Genomic DNA, 24,474 nt, shown 5'->3' with positions numbered 1-24,474 from the left:
AAACGGATGGACAAACTGAAGTTGTCAATAGAACTTTGGGAACACTTTTGCGTGCTATTCTTAAAACGAACTTGGATTGACATTTCTATGGACTTTATTTTGGGGTTGACTAGGACTAAGAAGGGGAGGGATTCTATTTTTGTTGTTGTGGATAGATTATCTAAGATGGCACATTTTATAGCTTGTCATACAACCGATGATACTTCAAACATTGCGGATTTGTTCTTTAGAGGAGTCGTTAGGTTGCATGGCATGCCTAGGACTATTGTTTCTCGGTCGCGATGTTAAATTCTTGAGTTACTTTTGGAATACTTTATGGGCTAAACTTGGCACAAAATTGTTGTTTTCTACTACTTGTCATCCTCAAACGGATGGACAAACTGAAGTTGTCAATAGAACTTTGGGAACACTTTTGCGTGCTATTCTTAAAAAGAACTTGGATTGACATTTCTATGGACTTTATTTTGGGGTTGCCTAGGACTAAGAAGGGGAGGGATTCTATTTTTGTTGTTGTGGATAGATTCTCTAAGATGGCACATTTTATAGCTTGTCATAAAACCGATGATGCTTCAAACATTGCGGATTTGTTCTTTAGAGAAGTCGTTAGGTTGCATGGCATGCCTAGGACTATTGTTTCTCGTCGCGATGTTAAATTCTTGAGTTACTTTTGGAAGACTTTATGGGCTAAACTTGGCACAAAATTGTTGTTTTCTACTACTTGTCATCCTCAAACGGATGGACAAACTGAAGTTGTCAATAGAACTTTGGGAACACTTTTGCGTGCTATTCTTAAAACGAACTTGGATTGACATTTCTATGGACTTTATTTTGGGGTTGCCTAGGACTAAGAAGGGGAGGGATTCTATTTTTGTTGTTGTGGATAGATTATCTAAGATGGCACATTTTATAGCTTGTCATAAAACCGATGATGCTTCAAACATTGCGGATTTGTTCTTTAGAGAGTCGTTAGGTTGCATGGCATGCCTAGGACTATTGTTTCTGGTCGCGATGTTAAATTCTTGAGTTACTTTTGGAAGACTTTATGGGCTAAACTTGGCACAAAATTGTTGTTTTCTACTACTTGTCATCCTCAAACGGATGGACAAACTGAAGTTGTCAATAGAACTTTGGGAACACTTTTGCGTGCTATTCTTAAAAAGAACTTGGATTGACATTTCTATGGACTTTATTTTGGGGTTGCCTAGGACTAAGAAGGGGAGGGATTCTATTTTTGTTGTTGTGGATAGATTCTCTAAGATGGAACATTTTATAGCTTGTCATAAAACCGATGATGCTTCAAACATTGCGGATTTGTTCTTTAGAGAAGTCGTTAGGTTGCATGACATGCCTAGGACTATTGTTTCTCGTCGCGATGTTAAATTCTTGAGTTACTTTTGGAAGACTTTATGGGCTAAACTTGGCACAAAATTGTTGTTTTCTACTACTTGTCATCCTCAAACGGATGGACAAACTGAAGTTGTCAATAGAACTTTGGGAACACTTTTGCGTGCTATTCTTAAAAAGAACTTGGATTGACATTTCTATGGACTTTATTTTGGGGTTGCCTAGGACTAAGAAGGGGAGGGATTCTATTTTGTTGTTGTGGATAGATTCTCTAAGATGGCACATTTTATAGCTTGTCATAAAACCGATGATGCTTCAAACATTGCGGATTTGTTCTTTAGAGAAGTCGTTAGGTTGCATGGCATGCCTAGGACTATTGTTTCTGGTCGCGATGTTAAATTCTTGAGTTACTTTTGGAAGACTTTATGGGCTAAACTTGGCACAAAATTGTTGTTTTCTACTACTTGTCATCCTCAAACGGATGGACAAACTGAAGTTGTCAATAGAACTTTGGGAACACTTTTGCGTGCTATTCTTAAAACGAACTTGGATTGACATTTCTATGGACTTTATTTTGGGGTTGCATAGGACTAAGAAGGGGAGGGATTCTATTTTTGTTGTTGTGGATAGATTCTCTAAGATGGCACATTTTATAGCTTGTCATAAAACCGATGATGCTTCAAACATTGCGGACTTGTTCTTTAGAGAAGTCGTTAGGTTGCATGGCATGCCTAGGACTATTGTTTCTGGTCGCGATGTTAAATTCTTGAGTTACTTTTGGAAGACTTTATGGGCTAAACTTGGCACAAAATTGTTGTTTTCTACTACTTGTCATCCTCAAACGGATGGACAAACTGAAGTTGTCAATAGAACTTTGGGAACACTTTTGCGTGCTATTCTTAAAAAGAACTTGGATTGACATTTCTATGGACTTTATTTTGGGGTTGCCTAGGACTAAGAAGGGGAGGGATTCTATTTTTGTTGTTGTGGATAGATTCTCTAAGATGGCACATTTTATAGCTTGTCATAAAACCGATGATGCTTCAAACATTGCGGATTTGTTCTTTAGAGAAGTCGTTAGGTTGCATGGACATGCCTAGGACTATTGTTTCTCGGTCGCGATGTTAAATTCTTGAGTTACTTTTGGAAGACTTTATGGGCTAAACTTGGCACAAAATTGTTGTTTTCTACTACTTGTCATCCTCAAACGGATGGACAAACTGAAGTTGTCAATAGAACTTTGGGAACACTTTTGCGTGCTATTCTTAAAAAGAACTTGGATTGACATTTCTATGGACTTTATTTTGGGGTTGCCTAGGACTAAGAAGGGGAGGGATTCTATTTTTGTTGTTGTGGATAGATTCTCTAAGATGACACATTTTATAGGCTTGTCATAAACCGATGATACTTCAAACATTGCGGATTTGTTCTTTAGAGAAGTCGTTAGGTTGCATGGCATGCCTAGGACTATTGTTTCTCGTCGCGATGTTAAATTCTTGAGTTACTTTTGGAAGACTTTATGGGCTAAACTTGGCACAAAATTGTTGTTTTCTACTACTTGTCATCCTCAAACGGATGGACAAACTGAAGTTGTCAATAGAACTTTGGGAACACCTTTGCGTGCTATTCTTAAAAAGAACTTGGATTGACATTTCTATGGACTTTATTTTGGGGTTGCCTAGGACTAAGAAGGGGAGGGATTCTATTTTTGTTGTTGTGGATAGATTCTCTAAGATGGCACATTTTATAGCTTGTCATAAAACCGATGATGCTTCAAACATTGCGGATTTGTTCTTTAGAGAAGTCGCTAGGTTGCATGGCATGCCTAGGACTATTGTTTCTCGTCGCGATGTTAAATTCCTGAGTTACTTTTGGAAGACTTTATGGGCTAAACATGGCACAAAATTGTTGTTTTCTACTACTTGTCATCCTCAAACGGATGGACAAACTGAAGTTGTCAATAGAACTTTGGGAACACTTTTGCGTGCTATTCTTAAAACGAACTTGAATTGACATTTCTATGGACTTTATTTTGGGGTTGCCTAGGACTAAGAAGGGGAGGGATTCTATTTTATTTGTTGTGGATAGATTCTCTAAGATGGCACATTTTATAGCTTGTCATAAAACCGATGATGCTTCAAACATTGCGGATTTGTTCTTTAGAGAAGTCGTTAGGTTGCATGGCATGCCTAGGACTATTGTTTCTCGTCGCGATGTTAAATTCTTGAGTTACTTTTGGAAGACTTTATGGGCTAAACTTGGCACAAAATTGTTGTTTTCTACTACTTGTCATCCTCAAACGGATAGACAAACTGAAGTTGTCAATAGAACTTTGGGAACACTTTTTCGTGCTATTCTTAAAACAAACTTGAATTGACATTTCTATGGACTTTATTTTGGGTTGCCTAGGACTAAAAAGGGGAGGGATTCTATTTTTGTTATTGTGGATAGATTCTCTAAGATGGCACATTTTATAGCTTGTCATAAAACCGATGATGCTTCAAACATTGCGGATTTGTTCTTTAGAGAAGTCGTTAGGTTGCATGGCATGCCTAGGACTATTGTTTCTCGTCGCGATGTTAAATTCTTGAGTTACTTTTGTAATACTTTATGGGCTAAACTTGGCACAAATTGTTGTTTTCTACTACTTGTCATCCTCAAACGGATGGACAAACTGAAGTTGTCAATAGAACTTTGGGAACACCTTTGCGTGCTATTCTTAAAAAGAACTTGGATTGACATTTCTATGGACTTTATTTTGGGGTTGCCTAGGACTAAGAAGGGGAGGGATTCTATTTTTGTTGTTGTGGATAGATTCTCTAAGATGGCACATTTTATAGCTTGTCATAAAACCTATGATGCTTCAAACATTGCGGATTTGTTCTTTAGAGAAATCTCTAGGTTGCATTGCATGTCTAGGACTATTGTTTCTCCTCGCGATGTTAAATTCTTGAGTTACTTTTGGAATACTTTATGGGCTAAACTTGGCACAAAATTGTTGTTTTCTACAACTTGTCATCCTCAAACGGATGGACAAACTGAAGTTGTCAATAGAACTTTGGAAACACTTTTGCGTGCTATTCTTAAAAAGAATTTGGATTGACATTTCTATGGACTTTATTTTGGGGTTGCCTAGGACTAAGAAGGGGAGGGATTCTATTTTTGTTGTTGTGGATAGATTCTCTAAGATGGCACATTTTTTAGCTTCTCATAAAACCGCTGGTGCTTCAAACATTGCGGATTTGTTCTTTAGAGAAGTCGTTAGGTTGCATGGAATGCCCAGGACTATTGTTTCTCGTCGCGATGTTAAATTTTTGAGTTAACTTTGGAAGACTTTATGGGCTAAACTTGGCACAAAATTGTTGTTTTCTACTACTTGTCATCCTAAAACGGATGGACAAACTGAAGTTGTCACTAGAAATTTGGGAACACTTTTGCGTGCTATTCTTAAAACGAACTTGGATTGACATTTCTATGGACTTTATTTTGGGGTTGACTAGGACTAAGAAGGGGAGAGATTCTATTTTTGTTGTTGTGGATAGATTCTCTAAGATGGCACATTTTATAGCTTGTCATAAAACCGATGATGCTTCAAACATTGCTGATTTGTTCTTTAGAGAAGTCGTTAGGTTGCATGGCATGCCTAGGATTATTGTTTCTCGTCGCGATGTTAAATTCTTGAGTTACTTTTGGAATACTTTATCGGCTAAACTTGGCACAAATTGTTGTTTTCTACTACTTGTCATCCTCAAACTGATGGACAAACTGAAGTTGTGAATAGAACTTTGGGAACACTTTTGCGTGCTATTCTTAAAACGAACTTGGATTGACATTTCTATGGACTTTATTTTGGGGTTGCCTAGGACTAAGAAGGGGAGGGATTCTATTTTTGTTGTTGTGGATAGATTCTCTAAGATGGCACATTTTATATCTTGTCATAAAACCGATGATGCTTCAAACATTGCGGATTTGTTCTTTAGAGAAGTCGCTAGGTTGCATGGCATGCCTAGGACTACTGTTTCTCGTCGCGATGTTAAATTCTTGAGTTACTTTTGGAATACTTTATGGGCTAAACTTGACACAAAATTGTTGTTTTCTACTACTTGTCATCCTCAAACGGATGGAAAAACTGAAGTTGTCAATAGAACTTTGGGAACACTTTTGCGTGCTATTCTTAAAAAGAACTTGGATTGACATTTCTATGGACTTTATTTTGGGGTTGCCTAGGACTAAGAAGGTGAGGGATTCTATTTTTGTTGTTGTGGATAGATTCTCTAAGATGACACATTTCATAGCTTGTCATAAAACCGATGATGCTTCAAACATTGCGGATTTGTTCTTTAGAGAAGTCGTTAGGTTGCATGGCATGCCTAGGACTATTGTTTCTCGTCGCGATGTTAAATTCTTGAGTTACTTTTGGAAGACCTTATGGGCTAAACTTGGCACAAAATTGTTGTTTTCTACTACTTGTTATCCTCAAACAGATGGACAAACTGAAGTTGTCAATAGAACTTTGGGAACACCTTTGCGTGCTATTCTTAAAAAGAACTTGGATTGACATTTCTATGGACTTTATTTTGGGGTTGCCTAGGACTAAGAAGGGGAGGGATTCTATTTTTGTTGTTGTGGACAGATTCTCTAAGATGGCACATTTTATATCTTGTCATAAAACCGATGATGCTTCAAACATTGCGGATTTGTTATTTAGAGAAGTCGCTAGGTTGCATGGCATGCCTAGGACTACTGTTTCTCGTCGCGATGTTAAATTCTTGAGTTACTTTTGGAATACTTTATGGGCTAAACTTGACACAAAATTGTTGTTTTCTACTACTTGTCATCCTCAAACGGATGGACAAACTGAAGTTGTCAATAGAACTTTGGGAACACTTTTGCGTGCTATTCTTAAAAAGAACTTGGATTTACATTTCTATGGACTTTATTTTGGGGTTGCCTAGGACTAAGAAGGTGAGGGATTCTATTTTTGTTGCTGTGGATAGATTCTCTAAGATGAAACATTTCATAGCTTGTCATAAAACCGATGATGCTTCAAACATTGCGGATTTGTTCTTTAGAGAAGTCGTTAGGTTGCATGGCATGCCTAGGACTATTGTTTCTCGTCGCGATGTTAAATTCTTGAGTTACTTTTGGAAGACTTTATGGGCTAAACTTGACGCAAAATTGTTGTTTTCTACTACTTGTCATCCTCAAACGGATGGACAAACTGAAGTTGTGAATAGAACTTTGGGAACACTTTTGCGTGCTATTCTTAAAACAAACTTGAATTGACATTTCTATGGACTTTATTTTGGGGTTGCCTAGGACTAAGAAGGGGAGGGATTCTATTTTTGTTGTTGTGGATAGATTCTCTAAGATGGCACTTTTTATACTCTTCATAAAACCGATGATGCTTCAAACATTGCGGATTTGTTCTTTAGAGAAGTCGTTAGGTTGCATGGCATGCCTAGGACTATTGTTTCTCGTCGCGATGTTAAATTCTTGAGTTACTTTTGGAATACTTTATGGGCTAAACTTGGCACAAATTGTTGTTTTCTACTACTTCTCATCCTCAAACGGATGGACAAACTGAAGTTGTCAATAGAACTTTGGGAACACCTTTGCGTGCTATTCTTAAAAAAAACTTGGATTGACATTTCTATGGACTTTATTTTGGGGTTGCCTAGTGTAATGCCCTAGATCGAATATGAATAGACAGAAATTGAGAAATGTAATGCCTGAGATTCTTGTGGATAGTTGAATATGAAACGCCATAACCGACGGGGCGGAACAATGCGATAAATTATGAAATTTAGAATGTACAACACCGCACCTGCGGTAGATTTAGACCACACCCGCGGTGCATGGACAGTAGGGTGCCCAAATTTGAGTTTGCAAGACCGCACCCGCGGTCCTAACCATACCGCACCCGCGGTGCTGAGACCGCACCTGCGGTAGTTACATGACCGCACCCGCGGTCATCACCGTTGAAAAATAAAAAGTTCTGCCGAAGCCATAGCGCACCCGCGCTCCTTACAGTACCGCACCCGCGGTGCTGCATGCGAGCCATCCACCCTTTCTTCTTAACGTGACACATGGCATAGTATATATATGAATTCGTGCTGATTCACTCATTCTGCATTTTCCAGCCAAAGAACCGAGATCTTCCTTAGAACCCTCAAACTTCTTCAAAGCTTTGAGGTAAGATTTATCAAGATTTGGCTATTCGATTTTAAATCCGAGTTTAGATTATTGATCCTTGCATCGACGGCTACAAAGTGATGTAAATTTCATTTAATTTCAGCATGGTTCGGATTTTAGATGTTGAGGAAATTGGACTATGATTAATTATATTGTGTTCTTGGCGTATTGAGCATGATATATTGGAAAAAGGATCGAAGAACTGATATCATATGCAAGTTCTATGAATTTCAGCATGTTTAGAAATAGAATATGTAGATTTTGAATACTCTCATGTGCTTATGAGGAAGATTATGGGTTGAGGTTATTGATTATGGATATATGTGGAGAATTAGATCGATCGGTATCGAAGAAATATGTAGTTATACTGTCGAATTATATCCAGCTTGTTTAGTGAATGGTAAATAGATTGAATTGAGTTGGGAATTAATAGAATGTGTATATCCACATTTCCATTTCAGATTTATCTTCACGACCGTGACAGCGACTGTGCAAAGAAAGGTATAGTACATGTTTTGTTTGGGGACTTGCGACTCAAATGAGATCACATTTGAGTTTCCCAACCAAAACCACATACTTGTTTTATTGATTATATCTTGATATGATTATGATTGTGTATAGATTTTTTTATAGAACTTGTATACAAATCTTGCTATGCTTTGTTTACAGATCATGTGGCACTGCATTAGAATGATTTTGCTTGTTTACAGATTTTGTATTCATGCATTAAGATAGGACAGTCTGGAGATCAGGCAGACTTCTAGATGTTCCGCGATATCTCAGCTTAGGGGAAGATCACCGCCCCTTTGTAGACGTGGATACAGATCAGACCGAAGTCTAGGAATAAGACGTACAACACCTCGATTGGTAGGGTAGGTGACAGCCAGTGACGTCTTATTCACAACGGGATCCTAAAGTTCTAGTCGAGTCGCGTCTAGACATGATTAGACTCGCATTGCATGATTATATATGAATGACATTCATATTAGCATGTTTCATGTTTTAGATTGTTTTAATGCATGTATACATGTTTATACTGGGATTTGTTCTCACCGGTTTTCCGGCTGTTGTTATGTCTGTATGTGTGCATAACAACAGGTGGGGCAGGATCTGGGTCGAGACAGAGATGATCGGGTTAGCGTGGAGATCACGGGCGTAGCAGATGAACCAGTAGTTGTCTTTTATTATGTACTGTATTTTAATACTGGTTAGTTGAGGACATACAGAGCAAGACATGTAATTGTGTTTGTATGTTGTAAATTTAATAAAGAACTTATATTTGTTTAGTTACATTTGATTTAATGTAAAAAGCGAAAAATTGACCCATATTTTAGAATAACGATCCATTTAATCCCAAGAAAAAGAATTAGAGCCCGGGTCCCCACAACAGGTGGTATCAGAGCCGATAGTTCCTCTAGACTAAGATAGGATAGAATGAGCGGGGTAGATCGAGTTTTCTTCCTTTCTTATGATGTGCTAGCATGATTCTTGCTTTCCTTATTACATGTTGTTGTTATTTGATTTCGTTCAGCATGTGATTGACGGAATCAGAACTGATTCTAGATCAGAGGTAACTGACTAGAGGATGGCTGAGATAGTGGTATATTTTGTTTACTAATCCGTTGGTTTATTAGATATGCCTCCTAGAAGAGCAGCCGTACCTCTACGACCAGCAGCGCCAGAACAGGGGAGCACATCCGGAGATCCTATGGATGTTACGGCGACCCCTATGGAGACGTTGCTGAAGCGATTCCAATCCTTTCGACCTCCCACATTAAAAGGTACCGAGAATGCCATCGAGTGCGAAAGTTGGCTTGAGGACATTGAAATATTATTCGACTCTTTGGAGTACAGTGACGAGAAGAGAATAAAGCTAATTGGCCATCAATTGCAAGATATAGCCAAGAATTGGTGGTTGAACATTAGGAGAGCTTTAGAGCAGCGGGGTACCGAGATTACTTGGAAAGTATTCAAGACGGAGTTCTATCAGCGTTTCTTTCCCATCTCCTATCGCAAGGATAAAGGTGCAGAATTTGCCAATCTAAGGCAAGGGCCACTGAACATTGATGAGTACGTTGTCAAATTCTCTTCTTTGCTTCGTTTTGCACCCCATGTTTCAGGTAGTGACGAGGCGGTGGCGGACCAATTCATAAATGGCTTGAACCCGGACATCTTTATCTTGGTAAACACGGGAAGACCTAAAAACTTTGCGGATGCATTGAATCGAGCCAAGGGTGCAGAAGCAGGATTGTTGAGGCAGCGGAGTGCTCCTTATGTTGCTCCGATATCGAGACCACAAGCACCTACCATTCCACCCCCTCCAAGATTTGATAGTGGCGGTAGTAGCAGTGGCAGAAAGGAACAGCTGAAGGCGAAGGGGAAACAGTTTAAGCGACCTGGGAGCAGTTCTTCGAGCTCCAGCGGATCAAGACAGACTGGTTTTGATCAAAGTTCAAGGACTCCAGGTGTCTACTGCAATTCTTGTGGAGGTAGGCATGCGACTGAACAATGCCAAGGAGTTACAGGCCGATGTAACCTTTGTAGACAACCGGGGCATTTTGCCAAAGTCTGTCCACAGAGAGGTGTACAGCAAGGCCAGAGTGGAAGAGCATCCGGGTCAGTACCTCAATTTGAGCGGCAGGCATCATCGGTTCACTCTTTTCAGCCTCCACCAGCACCGACTCCACCCAGAGGCCGAGGTAGTCAGACAGTGAGTCAACCTCCGAGGCAACAGGCCCAAGTGTTTGCATTGACAGAAGAGCAAGCACAAGATGCACCAGATGATGTTATAGCAGGTAACTGTTCTCTTTGCGGTTATCCTGCTTATATATTGATAGATACGGGTGCATCGCATACATTCATTTCGGAACGATTTGCATTGTTGCATTCATTGCCTGTTGAGTCTTTGTTAGATGTTGTGTCTATTAATTCTCCGTTGGGAAGTGGATTAATATCTGTAACTACGGTTAGACATTGCATTCTATAGTTTGAGGGGCATGAGATTGGCCTAGATTGTATAGTGTTGGGTCTAGCTGATTTTGATTGTATAGTCGGTATAGACATGCTAACGAAGTATAGAGCTACCGTGGATTGTTTCCACAAGATTGTCAGATTCAGACCCGAGATGACAGACGAGTGGAAATTCTACGGGAAGGGTTCCAGATCTCGGATTCCCTTGATTTCAGCTCTTACTATGAACAGATTGTTACAAAAAGGAGCAGATGGTTTCTTTATTTATGTTGTAGATATGCAAAAGTCGAGCCCGGCATTGGCGGATCTGCCAGTAGTACGGGAATTTGCAGATATTTTTCCAGATAAGATCCCAGGATTACCTCCAGTGCGAGAGGTAGATTTTAGTATTGATCTTGTACCAGGTACCGTCCCTATTTCGAGAGCTCCGTATAGGATGGCACCCATCGAACTAAAAGAATTGAAAGCACAGTTAGAAGATCTTCTGGCCAAGGGATATATCAGACCTAGTGTATCTCCTTGGGGCGCTCCGATGCTGTTCGTGCGAAAGAAAGACGGTTCGATGCGATTGTGTATCGATTACAGGCAACTGAATAAGGCAACGATCAAGAACAAATATCCTTTGCCTAGAATTGACGATTTATTTGATCAGTTGCAGGGATCCTCTGTCTATTCCAAGATTGATTTACGTTCTGGGTATCATCAGCTCAGAGTTCGAGATGTAGATATACCTAAGACAACATTTCGAACCAGGTATGGACATTACGAATTTATTGTCATGCCTTTTGGTTTAACAAATGCTCCTGCGGTATTTATGGGCTTGATGAATCAAGTGTTTCAGAGATATTTGGATGAATTTGTGATTGTCTTCATTGATGATATTTTGGTGTATTCGAAGAATAGAAATGAGCATGCAGAGCATCTCAGAATTGTTTTGCAGACATTGAGGAACGAGCAACTGTATGCGAAATTATCAAAGTGCGAGTTTTGGCTGAATCGCGTTGTATTCTTGGGGCATATCATTTCTGGAGATGGTATTTCTGTTGATCCGAGTAATGTGGAAGCTGTGATTAGTTGGTCGAGACTGACTTCTGTACCAGAAATACGCAGTTTCATGGGCTTAGCCGGATACTACCGAAGATTTATCAAAGATTTCTCCAGTATTGCAAAGCCAATAACTCAATTGACGCAAAAGAATGCACCATTTGTTTGGTCAGAGGAGTGCGAGTCTAGCTTTCTAGAGTTGAAGAAAAGGCTGACCAGTGCTCCAGTACTGACGATACCTTCAGGTACGGGTGATTTCGTTGTCTATTGTGATGCTTCTCACAGAGGTTTGGGATGTATTCTTATGCAGAGAGGTCATGTGGTCGCATACGCCTCAAGACAATTGAAGCCACATGAAGTACGATACCCCATTCATGATCTGGAATTAGCGGCTATCGTATTTGCATTAAAGATTTGGCGTCACTATCTCTACGGCGAAAAATTTGAGATCATCTCCGATCACAAAAGCCTGAAGTACCTATTTTCTCAGTCAGAATTGAATATGAGGCAGCGTAGATGGCTTGATTTACTGAAAGACTTTGATTGCGAAATCAAAGATTATCCAGGAAAGTCAAACGCAGCAGCAGATGCCTTGAGTCGAAAGGTATGTTCTTTATCCTTGTCGACGATAGGTGTTACGAATATGATTGAAGACTGTTGTTGGGCTGGATTAACATTTGATACAGATAGTAAGCCACTACGGCTTGCTGCTATTCAAGTTGAGCCGGATTTGATCAGGAGGATCAAAGAAGCCCAGTGAACCGATCAGAATGTGCAAAGATCGATTCAGATGGTCAAAGCAGGACATTTATCAGAATATCAGGTACATGATCATGTGCTGTATGTGAATAACCGTCTTGTTGTACCAGATGTTGCAGAGTTGAAACAGCAGATTCTGTCAGAGACACATTGTAGTCGGTTCAGTATTCATCCTGGTGGCAGGAAGATGTATAATGACTTGAAGACACAATTCTGGTGGAAACATATGAAATCAGATATTGCAGAATTCGTGTCTAAGTGTTTGAATTGCCAACAGGTAAAAGCTGAAAGGAAGAAGCCCGGGGGGTTACTTCAGAGTTTATCTATTCCAGAATGGAAATGAGACCACATTTCCATGGATTTTGTGACGAAGTTACCTCGATCATTGAAAGGCTGTGACGCTATTTGGGTCATTATTGACAGATTGAACAAATCTGCTTGTTTCATTCCGTACAGAATGACGTATAGACAAGATCAAATGGCGGAGATATATATTCGAGAGGTAGTCAGATTGCATGGAATGCCGAAGTCTATCGTATCAGATCGTGATCCACGATTTACTTCTCACTTTTGGCACAGTTTACAGCAGGCCTTAGGTACGACTTTACACCTGAGTACTGCTTATCATCCTCAGAAAGACGGACAGTCAGAACGGACTATCCAGACATTAGAGGATATGTTGAGAGCTGTCGTGCTAGATTTTGGCATTGGTTGGCAAGATTCTCTACCTCTTTGTGAATTTTCTTACAATAACAGCTATCAGACGAGCATTGAAATGGCACCGTTTGAAGCTTTATATGGCAAGAAGTGCAGATCTCCGCTATATTGGGATGATATCTCAGATGTACCAGAACTTGGGCCAGTTATGATTCGTGACATGACAGAGAAGGTGAAACTCATTCAGAAGAGGATGAAGACAGCACAAGATCGACAAGCAAAGTATGCCAATATCAGACGTAGACCGTTAGTATTTGAGGCGGGAGATAGAGTATTCTTAAAGATTTCTCCATTCCGAGGGGTTGTTAGATTTGGCAAACGAGGGAAGCTGTCTCCTAGACACGTCGGTCCTTACGAGATTCTTGAGAAGATTGGCGATCGAGCTTATCGACTTGCACTTCCTCCTTCTCTATCTGGAATACATGACGTGTTTCATGTATCAATGTTACGAAGATATATGCCAAATGTTTCTCATGTCATTCAACCTGACGAAGCTGAACTTGATCAGACTTTGAGTTATGTGGAACAACCAATACAGATCCTTGATCGGAAGGAAAAGAAACTCAGAACGAAGAATATTCCACTTGTGAAAGTTCAGTGGAGTCGTCATGGCATTGAGGAAGCGACTTGGGAGACAGAGGCAGGCATGAGACAGAAACACCCCGAGTTATTTATATGATGTAAGTATTTAGTCAGTTTTTGATTTTAATATTGTCTTAATACTTTGATTGATTTATTCAGTTCGAGGACGAACTTATGTCTTAGAGGGGGAGAAATGTAATGCCCTAGATCGAATATGAATAGACAGAAATTGAAAAATGTAATGCCTGAGATTCTTGTGGATAGTTGAATATGAAACGCCAGAACAGACGGGGCGGAACGATGCGATAAATTATGAAATTTAGAATATACAACACCGCACCTGCGGTAGATTTAGACCGCACCCGCGGTGCATGGACAGTAGGGTGCCCAAATTTGAGTTTGCAAGACCGCACCCGCGGTCCTAACCATACCGCACCCGCGGTGCTGAGACCGCCCCTGCGGTAGTTACATGACCGCACCCGCGGTCATCACCGTTGAAAAATAAAAAGTTCTGCCGAAGCCATAGCGCACCCGCGCTCCTTACAGTACCGCACCCGCGGTGCTGCATGCGAGCCATCCACCCTTTCTTCTTAACGTGACACATGGCATAGTATATATATGAATTCGTGCTGATTCACTCATTCTACATTTTCCAGCCAAAGAACCGAGAGCTTCCTTAGAACCCTCAAACTTCTTCAAATCTTTGAGGTAAGATTTATCAAGATTTGGCTATTCGATTTTAAATCCGAGTTTAGATTATTGATCCTTGCATCGACGGCTACAAAGTGATGTAAATTTCATTTAATTTCAGCATGGTTCGGATTTTAGATGTTGAGGAAATTGGACTATGATAATTATATTCTGTTCTTGGCGTATTGAGCATGATATATTGGAAAAAGGATCGAAGAACTGATATCATATGCAAGTTCTATGAATTTCAGCATATTTAGAAATAGAATATGCAGATTTTGAATACTCTCATGTGCTTATGAGGAAGATTATGGGTTGAGGTTATTGATTATGGATATATGTGGAGAATTAGATCGATCGGTATCGAAGAAATATGTAGTTATACTGTCGAATTATATCCAGCTTGTTTAGTGAATGGTAAATAGATTGCCCACTGCCCCAATCGACCCAAGGCTATCCCGATCTTGTGACTTGGCCCGTAGGCCCAGTGGGCTTGCCCACCCTGTGGTGTCACTCACGGGCTTTCCATTGGCGTCGTATGGGTTACTCATAGAACTCTTAAGCCCATGTACTTAAGTATGTGCCTCCCCAGGATCGAACCCAAGATCACATGGATATATAGATACTTGGCACAATCCTGGTACCAATTGAGCTAGCCTTGGGTCGATTGGAGCAGTGGGCCGTATGGGCGGTCCACTGGGCCTGTAATGGGTCGTTACAGAAATGTTGATACATAATCTATCAATCTCTAATCTCAATCAACACATATCCCATTCAATACTTGACCTCGGTATAATTTAACGGCATAACGACGCAATTTCTCGATACCGATCAATCTATATCTCAACCTATATCCACAATTCATAAATCTCAACTCATAATTATCATCCCACACATGTAATTGTACTCAAAATCTGCATATTTAGCTCTAAACATGCTATAAAAATCGTAACAATTACATACAACATCCGTTCTTCGATCCGGTAGCGTTTCTACAATGGCTATATTCTTAAGAACATCTAATAACAATCACATCTTAATTTCTCCAACACATAAAATCTGAATCATGTTGGAATTCAAAGATACTTACATCCTCTTAAAGCCTTTGATGAGAGGAACAAGAATCTCCACTTGTATCAAAGTTTGGATGTGTAAATCTTGTAAAATCAAAGTTCTAAAATGATTGAAGCTTGAGGAATTGCTCTGGAGTTTCCCTCGGTTCTTGCTGATAGTGAAGAATGAATAACACATTCCTTTATATACTTTGCATGGCCAAGCACACATGGCTTGTTCTTTGGAGTACATGTCTCGCGCAGATGCGCGGCATTACTTGCGCATGTGCGTGAGACCTACGGTCTCAACAATTCAACACCTCGCGCATATGCGCCATTCTTTTTGCGCATATGCGCCCAAGCTTCTGGACGGACCGCGCATATGCGCGACTAAACTCGCGCATGTGCGCCACAGCTGCTGGAGGTGTCGCGCATATGCGCCGCTTCTTTCCGCGCATGTGCGCCCATGTTACTGTAAATGTCGCGCATATGCGCCACTCTTTCCGCGCATATGCGCCACTGCTACTGGAATTGTCGCGCATATGCGCCACTTATCTTCGCGCATAAGCACCAACTGTTCTGTCCAATTTTTAAGATTTTCTCCTCTTATCCAATTATTTCTTATTCTCATCTCACTAAACACTCCTCATTATATATATATATATACATACTCATATATTCCGAGTATTATGTCGATGAGAACTATTAATCTCGAGCCTTACATTTCTCCCCCTCTAAGAAATGATTTCGCCCTCGAAATCGCACATCCTTCTATCAATGTAAGCATCAAAAGTAATAACATCTAGTTAAATCAATACTTACATCATTGAAATAATTCGGGGTGTTTCTGTCGCATGTCGGCTTCTGTCTCCCATGTCGCTTCTTCAGTGCCGTGATGACTCCATTGGACTTTCACTAGAGGAATCGTCTTCGTTCTGAGCTTCTTTTCCTTTCGATCAAGAATCTGTATCGGTTGTTCAACGTAGCTTAAAGTCTGATCGAGCTCAGCTTCGTCAGGACGAATGACATGAGAAACATCAGGCATGTATTTACGCAACATCGATACATGAAAGACATCATGTATCCCAGATAGAGAAGGAGGAAGAGCCAGTCGATATGCCCGATCGCCAATCTTCTCTAGAATCTCATATGGACCGATGTATCTAGGAGACAATTTTCCGCGTTTGCCAAATCTCACAACGCCTCTGAAAGGAGAAATCTTCAAGAATACTCTGTCTCCTTGTTCAAATACCAGCGGTCTACGTCTGATGTTGGCGTATTTCGCTTGCCTGTCTTGTGCCGTCTTCATTCTCTTCTGAATGACTTTCACTTTCTCTGTCATGTCACGAATCATATCTGGCCCAAGTTCTGGTACCTCTGAGATGTCATCCCAGTATAGTGGAGATCTGCACTTCTTACCATATAAAGCTTCAAACGGTGTCATCTCAATGCTCGTCTGATAGCTATTATTGTAAGAGAATTCACAAAGAGGTAGGGATTCTTGCCAACTAGTGCCAAAATCTAGCACTACGGCTCTCAACATATCCTCTAAAGTCTGGATAGTCCGCTCTGACTGTCCGTCTATCTGAGGATGATAAGCAGTACTCAGGTGTAATGTCGTACCTAAGGCCTGCTGTAAACTGTGCCACAAGTGTGAAGTGAATCGTGGATCACGATCTGATACGATAGACTTCGGCACACCATGCAATCTGACTACCTCTCGAACATATATCTCCGCCATTTGATCGTGTCTGTAAGTCATTCTGTACGGAATGAGACAAGCTGATTTGGTCAATCTGTCGATAATGACCCAAATCGCATCGCAGCCTCGGGAAGATCGGGGTAATTTCGTCACAAAATCCATGGAAATGTGGTCCCATTTCCATTCTGGAATAGACAAACTCTGAAGGAACCCTCCGGGCTTCTTCCTTTCGGCCTTCACCTGTTGGCAGTTCAAGCATTTAGACACATACTCTGCGATGTCTGACTTCATCTGTTTCCACCAGAACTGTGTCTTCAAATCATTGTACATCTTTCTGCCCCCAGGATGGATGCTGAACCGACTGCAGTGTGCTTCGGACATAATCTGATGTCTCAAGTCTGAAACATCTGGCACTACAAGGCGGTTATTGACGTACAAAACATGATCACGTACCTGATATTCTGATACATGTCCTGCTCTGACCATCTGAATTGATCTTTGCACATTCTGATCGGTTCGTTGAGCTTTTTTGATCCTCCTGATCAAGTCAGGCTCAACGTGAATAGCAGCAAGTCGTAGTGGCTTCCTGTCTGTATAAAAAAATCCAGAGAAACAGCAATTTTCAACTAGCTTTGTGACACCTATCGTTGATAAGGATAGGGAACAAACCTTTCGACTCAAGGCGTCTGCTGCTGCATTTGACTTCCCTGGATAATATTTGATCTCGCAATCAAAGTCCTTTAATAGATCAAGCCATCTACGCTGTCTCATGTTCAACTCCGACTGAGAGAACAAATACTTTAGGCTTTTATGGTCTGAATAGATATCGAATTTCTCGCCATAAAGATAATGACGCCAAATCTTTAGTGCAAATACGATAGCCGCCAATTCAAGATCATGGATGGGGTATCGAGTCTCGTGAGTCTTCAACTGTCGTGAGGCATAAGCGACCACGTGACCTCGCTGCATAAGAACACATCCCAAACCTCTGTGAGAGGCATCGCAGTATACAACGAAATCACACGTACCTGAAGGAATCATCAGGACAGGTGCACTGGTCAGCCTCTTCTTCAATTCCAGAAAGCTAGACTCACACTCCTCAGACCATAGGAATGGTGCATTCTTCTGTGTCAATTGTGTAATTGGCTTGGCAATACGGGAGAAATCTTGGATGAATCGTCTATAGTATCCTGCTAGACCCATGAAACTGCGTATTTCTGGCACAGAAGTCGGTCTCGGCCAACTGATCACAGCTTCAACTTTACTCGGATCTACAGAGATACCATCTCCAGATATGATATGTCCCAAAAAGACAACTCGGTTCAACCAAAATTCACACTTTGACAATTTGGCATACAATCTCTCATTTCTCAGTGTCTGCAACACAATTCTGAAATGTTCTGCATGCTCATTCCTGTTCTTAGAATACACCAGAATATCGTCGATAAAGACAATAACAAAATCATCCAAATACCTCTGAAAGATTTGATTCATCAAGCCCATAAATACCGCCGGAGCATTTGTTAACCCAAAAGGCATAACAATAAATTCGTAATGCCCATACCTGGTTCAAAATGCTGTCTTTGGTATGTCCACATCTCGAACTCGGAGCTGATGATATCCGGATCGCAAATCAATCTTAGAATAAACAGAGGATCCCTGCAACTGATCAAATAAATCATCAATTCTAGGCAAAGGATACTTATTCTTTATCGTTGCCTTATTCAGTTGCCTGTAATCGATACACAACTTCATCGATCCATCTTTCTTTCGCACAAATAGCACCGGAGCGCCCCAAGGAGATACACTAGGTCTGATATATCCCTTGGCTAGAAGATCTTCCAATTGTGCCTTTAGTTCTTTCAACTCTATCGGTGCCATCCTATACGGAGCTCTCGAAATAGGAGTGGTACCTGGAATCAAATCAATACTAAAATCTACCTCTTGCACTGGAGGTAATCCTGGAATCTCCTCTAGAAACACATCTGCAAATTCCCGTACTACTGGCAAGTATGCCAATGTCGGGCTCGATTTCTGTACATCTACAGCATACACAAGGAACCCATCTGCTCCTTTCTGCAACAACTTATTCATAGACAAAGCCGAAATCAAGGGAATCCGAGATCTGGAACCCTTTCCGTAGAATTTCCACTCTTCTGCCATTTCTGGTCTGAATCTGACAATCTTGTGGAAACAATCCACGGTGGCTCTGTACTTTGTTAACATATCAATTCCAACAATGCAATCAAAATCATCTAGCCCAAGTACTATACAATCTAGATCAAGTTCATGACCCTCAAACTGTAAGATGCAATGTCTAACCGTAGTCACCGATATCAAACCACTTCCCAACGGCGAAGTAATAGACACAACATCTAACAAGGACTCAACAGGCAAAGAATGCAATAATGCAAATCGTTCCGATATGAATGTATGCGATGCACCCGTATCTATCAATATATAAGCAGGATAACCGCAAAGGAAACAGTTACCTGCAATGACATCATCTGGGGCATCTTGTGCTTGCTCCTCTGTCAACGCAAACACCTGAGCCTGTTGTCGGGTCGGCTGGCTCCCAGTCTGACCACCTCTGGCTCGAGGCTGAGTCTGTGCAGGTGGCGGCTGAAATGAGTGAACAGATGAAGCTTGCCTCTCAGGCTGAGTCATTGATGCTGATGACCCTGCACCCTGAAATCTCGATGTTCCACTTCTCTGAGGACAGACCTTGGCATAATGCCCCGGTTGCTTGCATATGTTACATCTGCCCACTACCCCCTGACACTGTTCTGTGGCATGCTTACCTCCACACGTACTGCAATATCCACTCATCGCCTCTAAACCCTGGCCAGGACCTCTCTGTCTTGACCCGCTGGAGCTCGAAGAACTGCTCCCTGCCCTCTTAAACTGTTTGCCCTTTGCTTTCAACTGATCTTTGCGTCCACTACTGCTACCACCACTTTCGAATCGAGGAGGAGGTTGTACTGAAGGTAGTGGCGGTCTCGGACTCGGAGCAACATACGGAACACTCCGCTGCCTCAGCAACCCTGCTGCAGCTCCTTTGGCACGATTCAACGCATCTGCGAAGTTGTTGGGTCTCCCCGTATTTACCAACGTAAAGATATCTGGATTCAGGCCATTTATAAACTGATTTGCTACGGCCTCATCACTACCTGAAACGTGAGGGGCAAAGCGAAGCAAAGAAGAAAATTTAGCAACGTACTCTTCAATGTTCAATTGCCCTTGCCTCAGGTTTGCAAATTCAGCGCCTTTATCTTTACGGTAGGATACAGGAAAGAATCGCTGATAGAACTCCGTCTTGAATGCTTTCCATGTAATCTCGGTGCCACGCTGTTCTAGTGCTCTCCTTATATTCACCCACCAATACTTAGCCACGTCTTGCAGTTGATGGCCAGTGAGTTTCACTCGCTTCTCGTCACTATATTCCAGAGACTCGAATAACATCTCGATATCCTCCAACCAGCTTTCGCATTCAATTGCATTTTCTGTACCCTTTAAAGTCGGTGGTCGGAATGACTGGAATCGCTTTAATAAAGTCTCCATAGGCGTAGCAGTGACATCCATCGTATCACCAGATGTGCTACCCTGTTCTGGTACCGGTGGTAGTAAAGGGACAGCTACTCTTCTAGGAGGCATGAATCTGCTATACAAACAGTTTAGTATACAATCTATACTAACTGTCTCAGCCCTCCTCTGATCATTTACCTCTGATCCAGAATCGGTTCTGATTCAGTCTTAACCAATACATGCTGCAATCAAATCAGATAACACAACACGTAATAGGGAAAACAATAAATCATGATATGCTAGCATGATATAAACAAGGAAGATGACTCAATCTACCCCGCTCATGCTATTTTATCTCAGTCTACAGAACCTACGGCTCTGATACCACCTGTTGTGGGGACCCGGGCTCTAATTCTTTTCTTCGGGATTAAATGGATCATTAATATAAAAAGTGGGTCAAATTTTTGCTTGTACAGTAACTCAAATGAAAACTAACACAAGAAGATTCTATGTTATTCAACAACATAATATACAAACATAAGATACAAATATGTTTGGTTCCAAACCATATTCGACAACTAGTAATTAAATACAGTACATGCCAAAAGTACAACTACTAGTTCTTCTGCTATGCCCGAGATCACCACGCTATGTCCATCTCTCATCCTCTGCGTGACCCAGATCATGTCCCACCTGTTGTTATGCACACATACAGACATAACAACAGCCGGAAACTCCGGTGAGAACAAATCCCAGTATAAACATGTATACATGCATATAATCAATTAAACATGAAACATGCTATCATGAATTACATCATATGCACATGCAATGCAATGCGAATCAAACCATGTCTGGACTCGACTCGACTAGAACTCTAGGGATCCCGGTGTGAATAAGAAGTCAATGGCTGTCACCTACCCTCCCACTCGGGGTGACTGTACGTCTTATTCCTAGACTTCGGTCTGAGCTGTATCAACGACTGCAATAGGAGTCGAGGCTGCTCCTAAGCTGAGATACACCGAACATCTAGATAGTTGACAATGGCTGCCAACGACTCTCCTATCTTAAATGCAATGACTATCAATCTGTAACAAAGCATGCTCATATTCATATCTGAATATCACAATAATCTTCCATGCTTGAATACATTTCTATAATCAAAGCATAATCATGTAACAAGATTTGCATATAATTCTATAAACAAGTCATAAACATGTTACCATATATACAACAATACTAGTATGTGATTTTGGTTTGGGAAACTCAAATAATATCTTATTTGAGTTGTGGCTTCCCAAAAAACATGGTTTATACCTTTCTTGCACAATCCGAGTCGGAGTCGAAGTCTCGAAGGCGAATATGTCACTATCAAATCTGAAATGGAAATGTTGATACATAATCTATCAATCTCTAATCTCAATCAACACATATCCCATTCAATACTTGACCTCGGTATAATTTAACGGCATAACGACGCAATTTCTCGATACCGATCAATCTATATCTCAACCTATATCCACAATTCATAAATCTCAACTCATAATTATCATCCCACACATGTAATTGTGTGGGGACCCGGGCTCTAACTCTATTCTTTTGGGATTTAATTGGATCTTTGTTCGAAAATGTGGGTCAAAATTTTGCTTTTAACATTAATTTAAATGTATAACTAAAGCATATCATGTCTTGATATTAAATAAACAACATAATATACATACATGTCTGTTTGGTAAAATCATACGCTAGTGTTCAAATCCCAACTACAACATAAGTAGTACAAGTCAAAAGGAAAACACTAGAAATCTGCAACGCCCGTGATCTCCACGCTATCGTCAATCTCTCATCTAGCTCGAGACCCAGATCCTGCCCCACCTGTTGCCATGCACACATACAGACACGACAACAGCCGGATAACTCCGGTGAGAACATATCCCAGTATAAAACATGGATGCATGCAATGTCATAATCATGTACAAAAGCATAGACTATATCAAGTAACATGAATAAAATCTAAACATGTAGAAGAATACAAATCTGTATTCAACATTTAAATCTTGACTCGACTCATTTCTAATCTAGGGATCCCGGTGTGAATAAGACGGTCTGTTACCTACCCAACCACTCGGGGCAACGGTACGTCTTATTCCTAGACTTCGGTCAACTCTTTATCGAGGGTCTACACATATAGCAAATCTGCTCCTATGCGTCGATACACCGAAATGTCTAGTTTTGGCAAGTCTGCCAATATCTCCTATCTCAGGACTCGAATCTAAATCAATAAACAAAACATTACATAATCAAATGTAATAACAATCTAGTATGTGATTTAGGGAAACTCGTATCAAATCTGAATCGAGTTGTGCAATCCCGTGACCACATGAGTTATACCTTTCTTGTCGCACTGTCTGTCGAGATCTCGAATCAAATGTCAAACCTGTCACTTCAAATCTGAAATGGCAATATAGATGCACCTTCTATCAATATAGAACACAACCAACTCATATACAAACAATACTTGATTTCAATACAGTTGAACGGCATAACGGCGTAGTCTCGTGATACCGATAACTCAATAATATCATGCTAATTCCAAATCAACTCCCAATATCATCAACACAACAATACATACACTGAAATCTGCATAATCTTCCCATAACACATGCTGAAATCGAAACAATAGCATATGGTCTCCAAATTTCGATTCGGTAACGAATAAATCATGCTCAACATATCAAGAACACATATTCTAACTCAAATCTGAATTTCCCCAACACATACATATCGAAACATGCTGGAAATAAACAATACTTACATCCTTTGATAGCCCTTGACGAGGTGAGTTCAAAACCTAAGTCGGATCTAAAATCTAATAACCGGAAATAGCAAAATCTCAAGTGCAAAGATCAAAAGGCATGAGTTCTCTCTTCAAGGATGCTCTCGGTTCTTGTTCTGAATATGTTACTGAAATGAAGACACATATCATATGTTGCATGCAAAGAGACGAGTGTTCATGTTTGTCACATGACACGCACGACCGCGGGTGCGGCAGCATAAGAGCACGGGTGCGCTATGCTCTCGGCAGCCCCATGATTTTCCAAAATTCGATGACCGCGGGTGCGGTCATGTTATTACCGCGGGTGCGGTGACTGTTCGCACAATTTCACCAATTCTCTATCAAGGCACCGCGGGTGCGGTCCTTCTTGTACCGCGGGTGCGGTGGGGCTTCGGCCCTGCTGCTCAAAATTTCATAATTCATGCATTCTTATCTCTACAATTCCCACATCAATAATACCGATAATTCTCGAACCTTACATTTCTCCCCCTCTTAGACAAGAGTTCGTCCTCGAACTCGTACGCAGGTAATTATGCACGTATATACAAAGGCAGTAAAATCAAACTAACAAAATACTTACATCAACTGATTAGCTCGGGATACCTCTGTCTCATCTCAGACTCTGTCTCCCAAGTTGCTTCCTCGATGCCATGACGACTCCACTGAACCTTCACAAGCGGAATAGTCTTGGTTCTAAGTTGTTTCTCTTTCCGATCAAGAATCTGTATCGGTCTTTCAATATAGCTCAGAGTATGATCTAACTCGGCTTCGTCAGGCTGAATGACATGAGAATCATCCGGCATTTATTTGCGCAACATCGATACATGAAAAACATCATGTATACCAGACAGTGAAGGAGGAAGAGCAAGTTTGTAAGCTCGATCGCCAATCTTCTCAAGGATCTCGTACGTACCGACGTATCTAGGAGACAACTTTCCTCGCTTGCCAAATCTGACAACGCCTCTGAAAGGTGAAATCTTCAGAAATACTCTGTCTCCCTGTTCGAATACTAACGGTCTGCGTCTGATATTGGCGTATTTCGCTTGTCTATCTTGTGC

The sequence above is a fragment of the Primulina eburnea genome, chromosome 10 (assembly GCF_022965805.1).
Source record: "Primulina eburnea isolate SZY01 chromosome 10, ASM2296580v1, whole genome shotgun sequence".
NCBI lineage: Eukaryota > Viridiplantae > Streptophyta > Magnoliopsida > Lamiales > Gesneriaceae > Primulina > Primulina eburnea.
Note: the sequence above shows the minus strand (reverse complement) of the source record.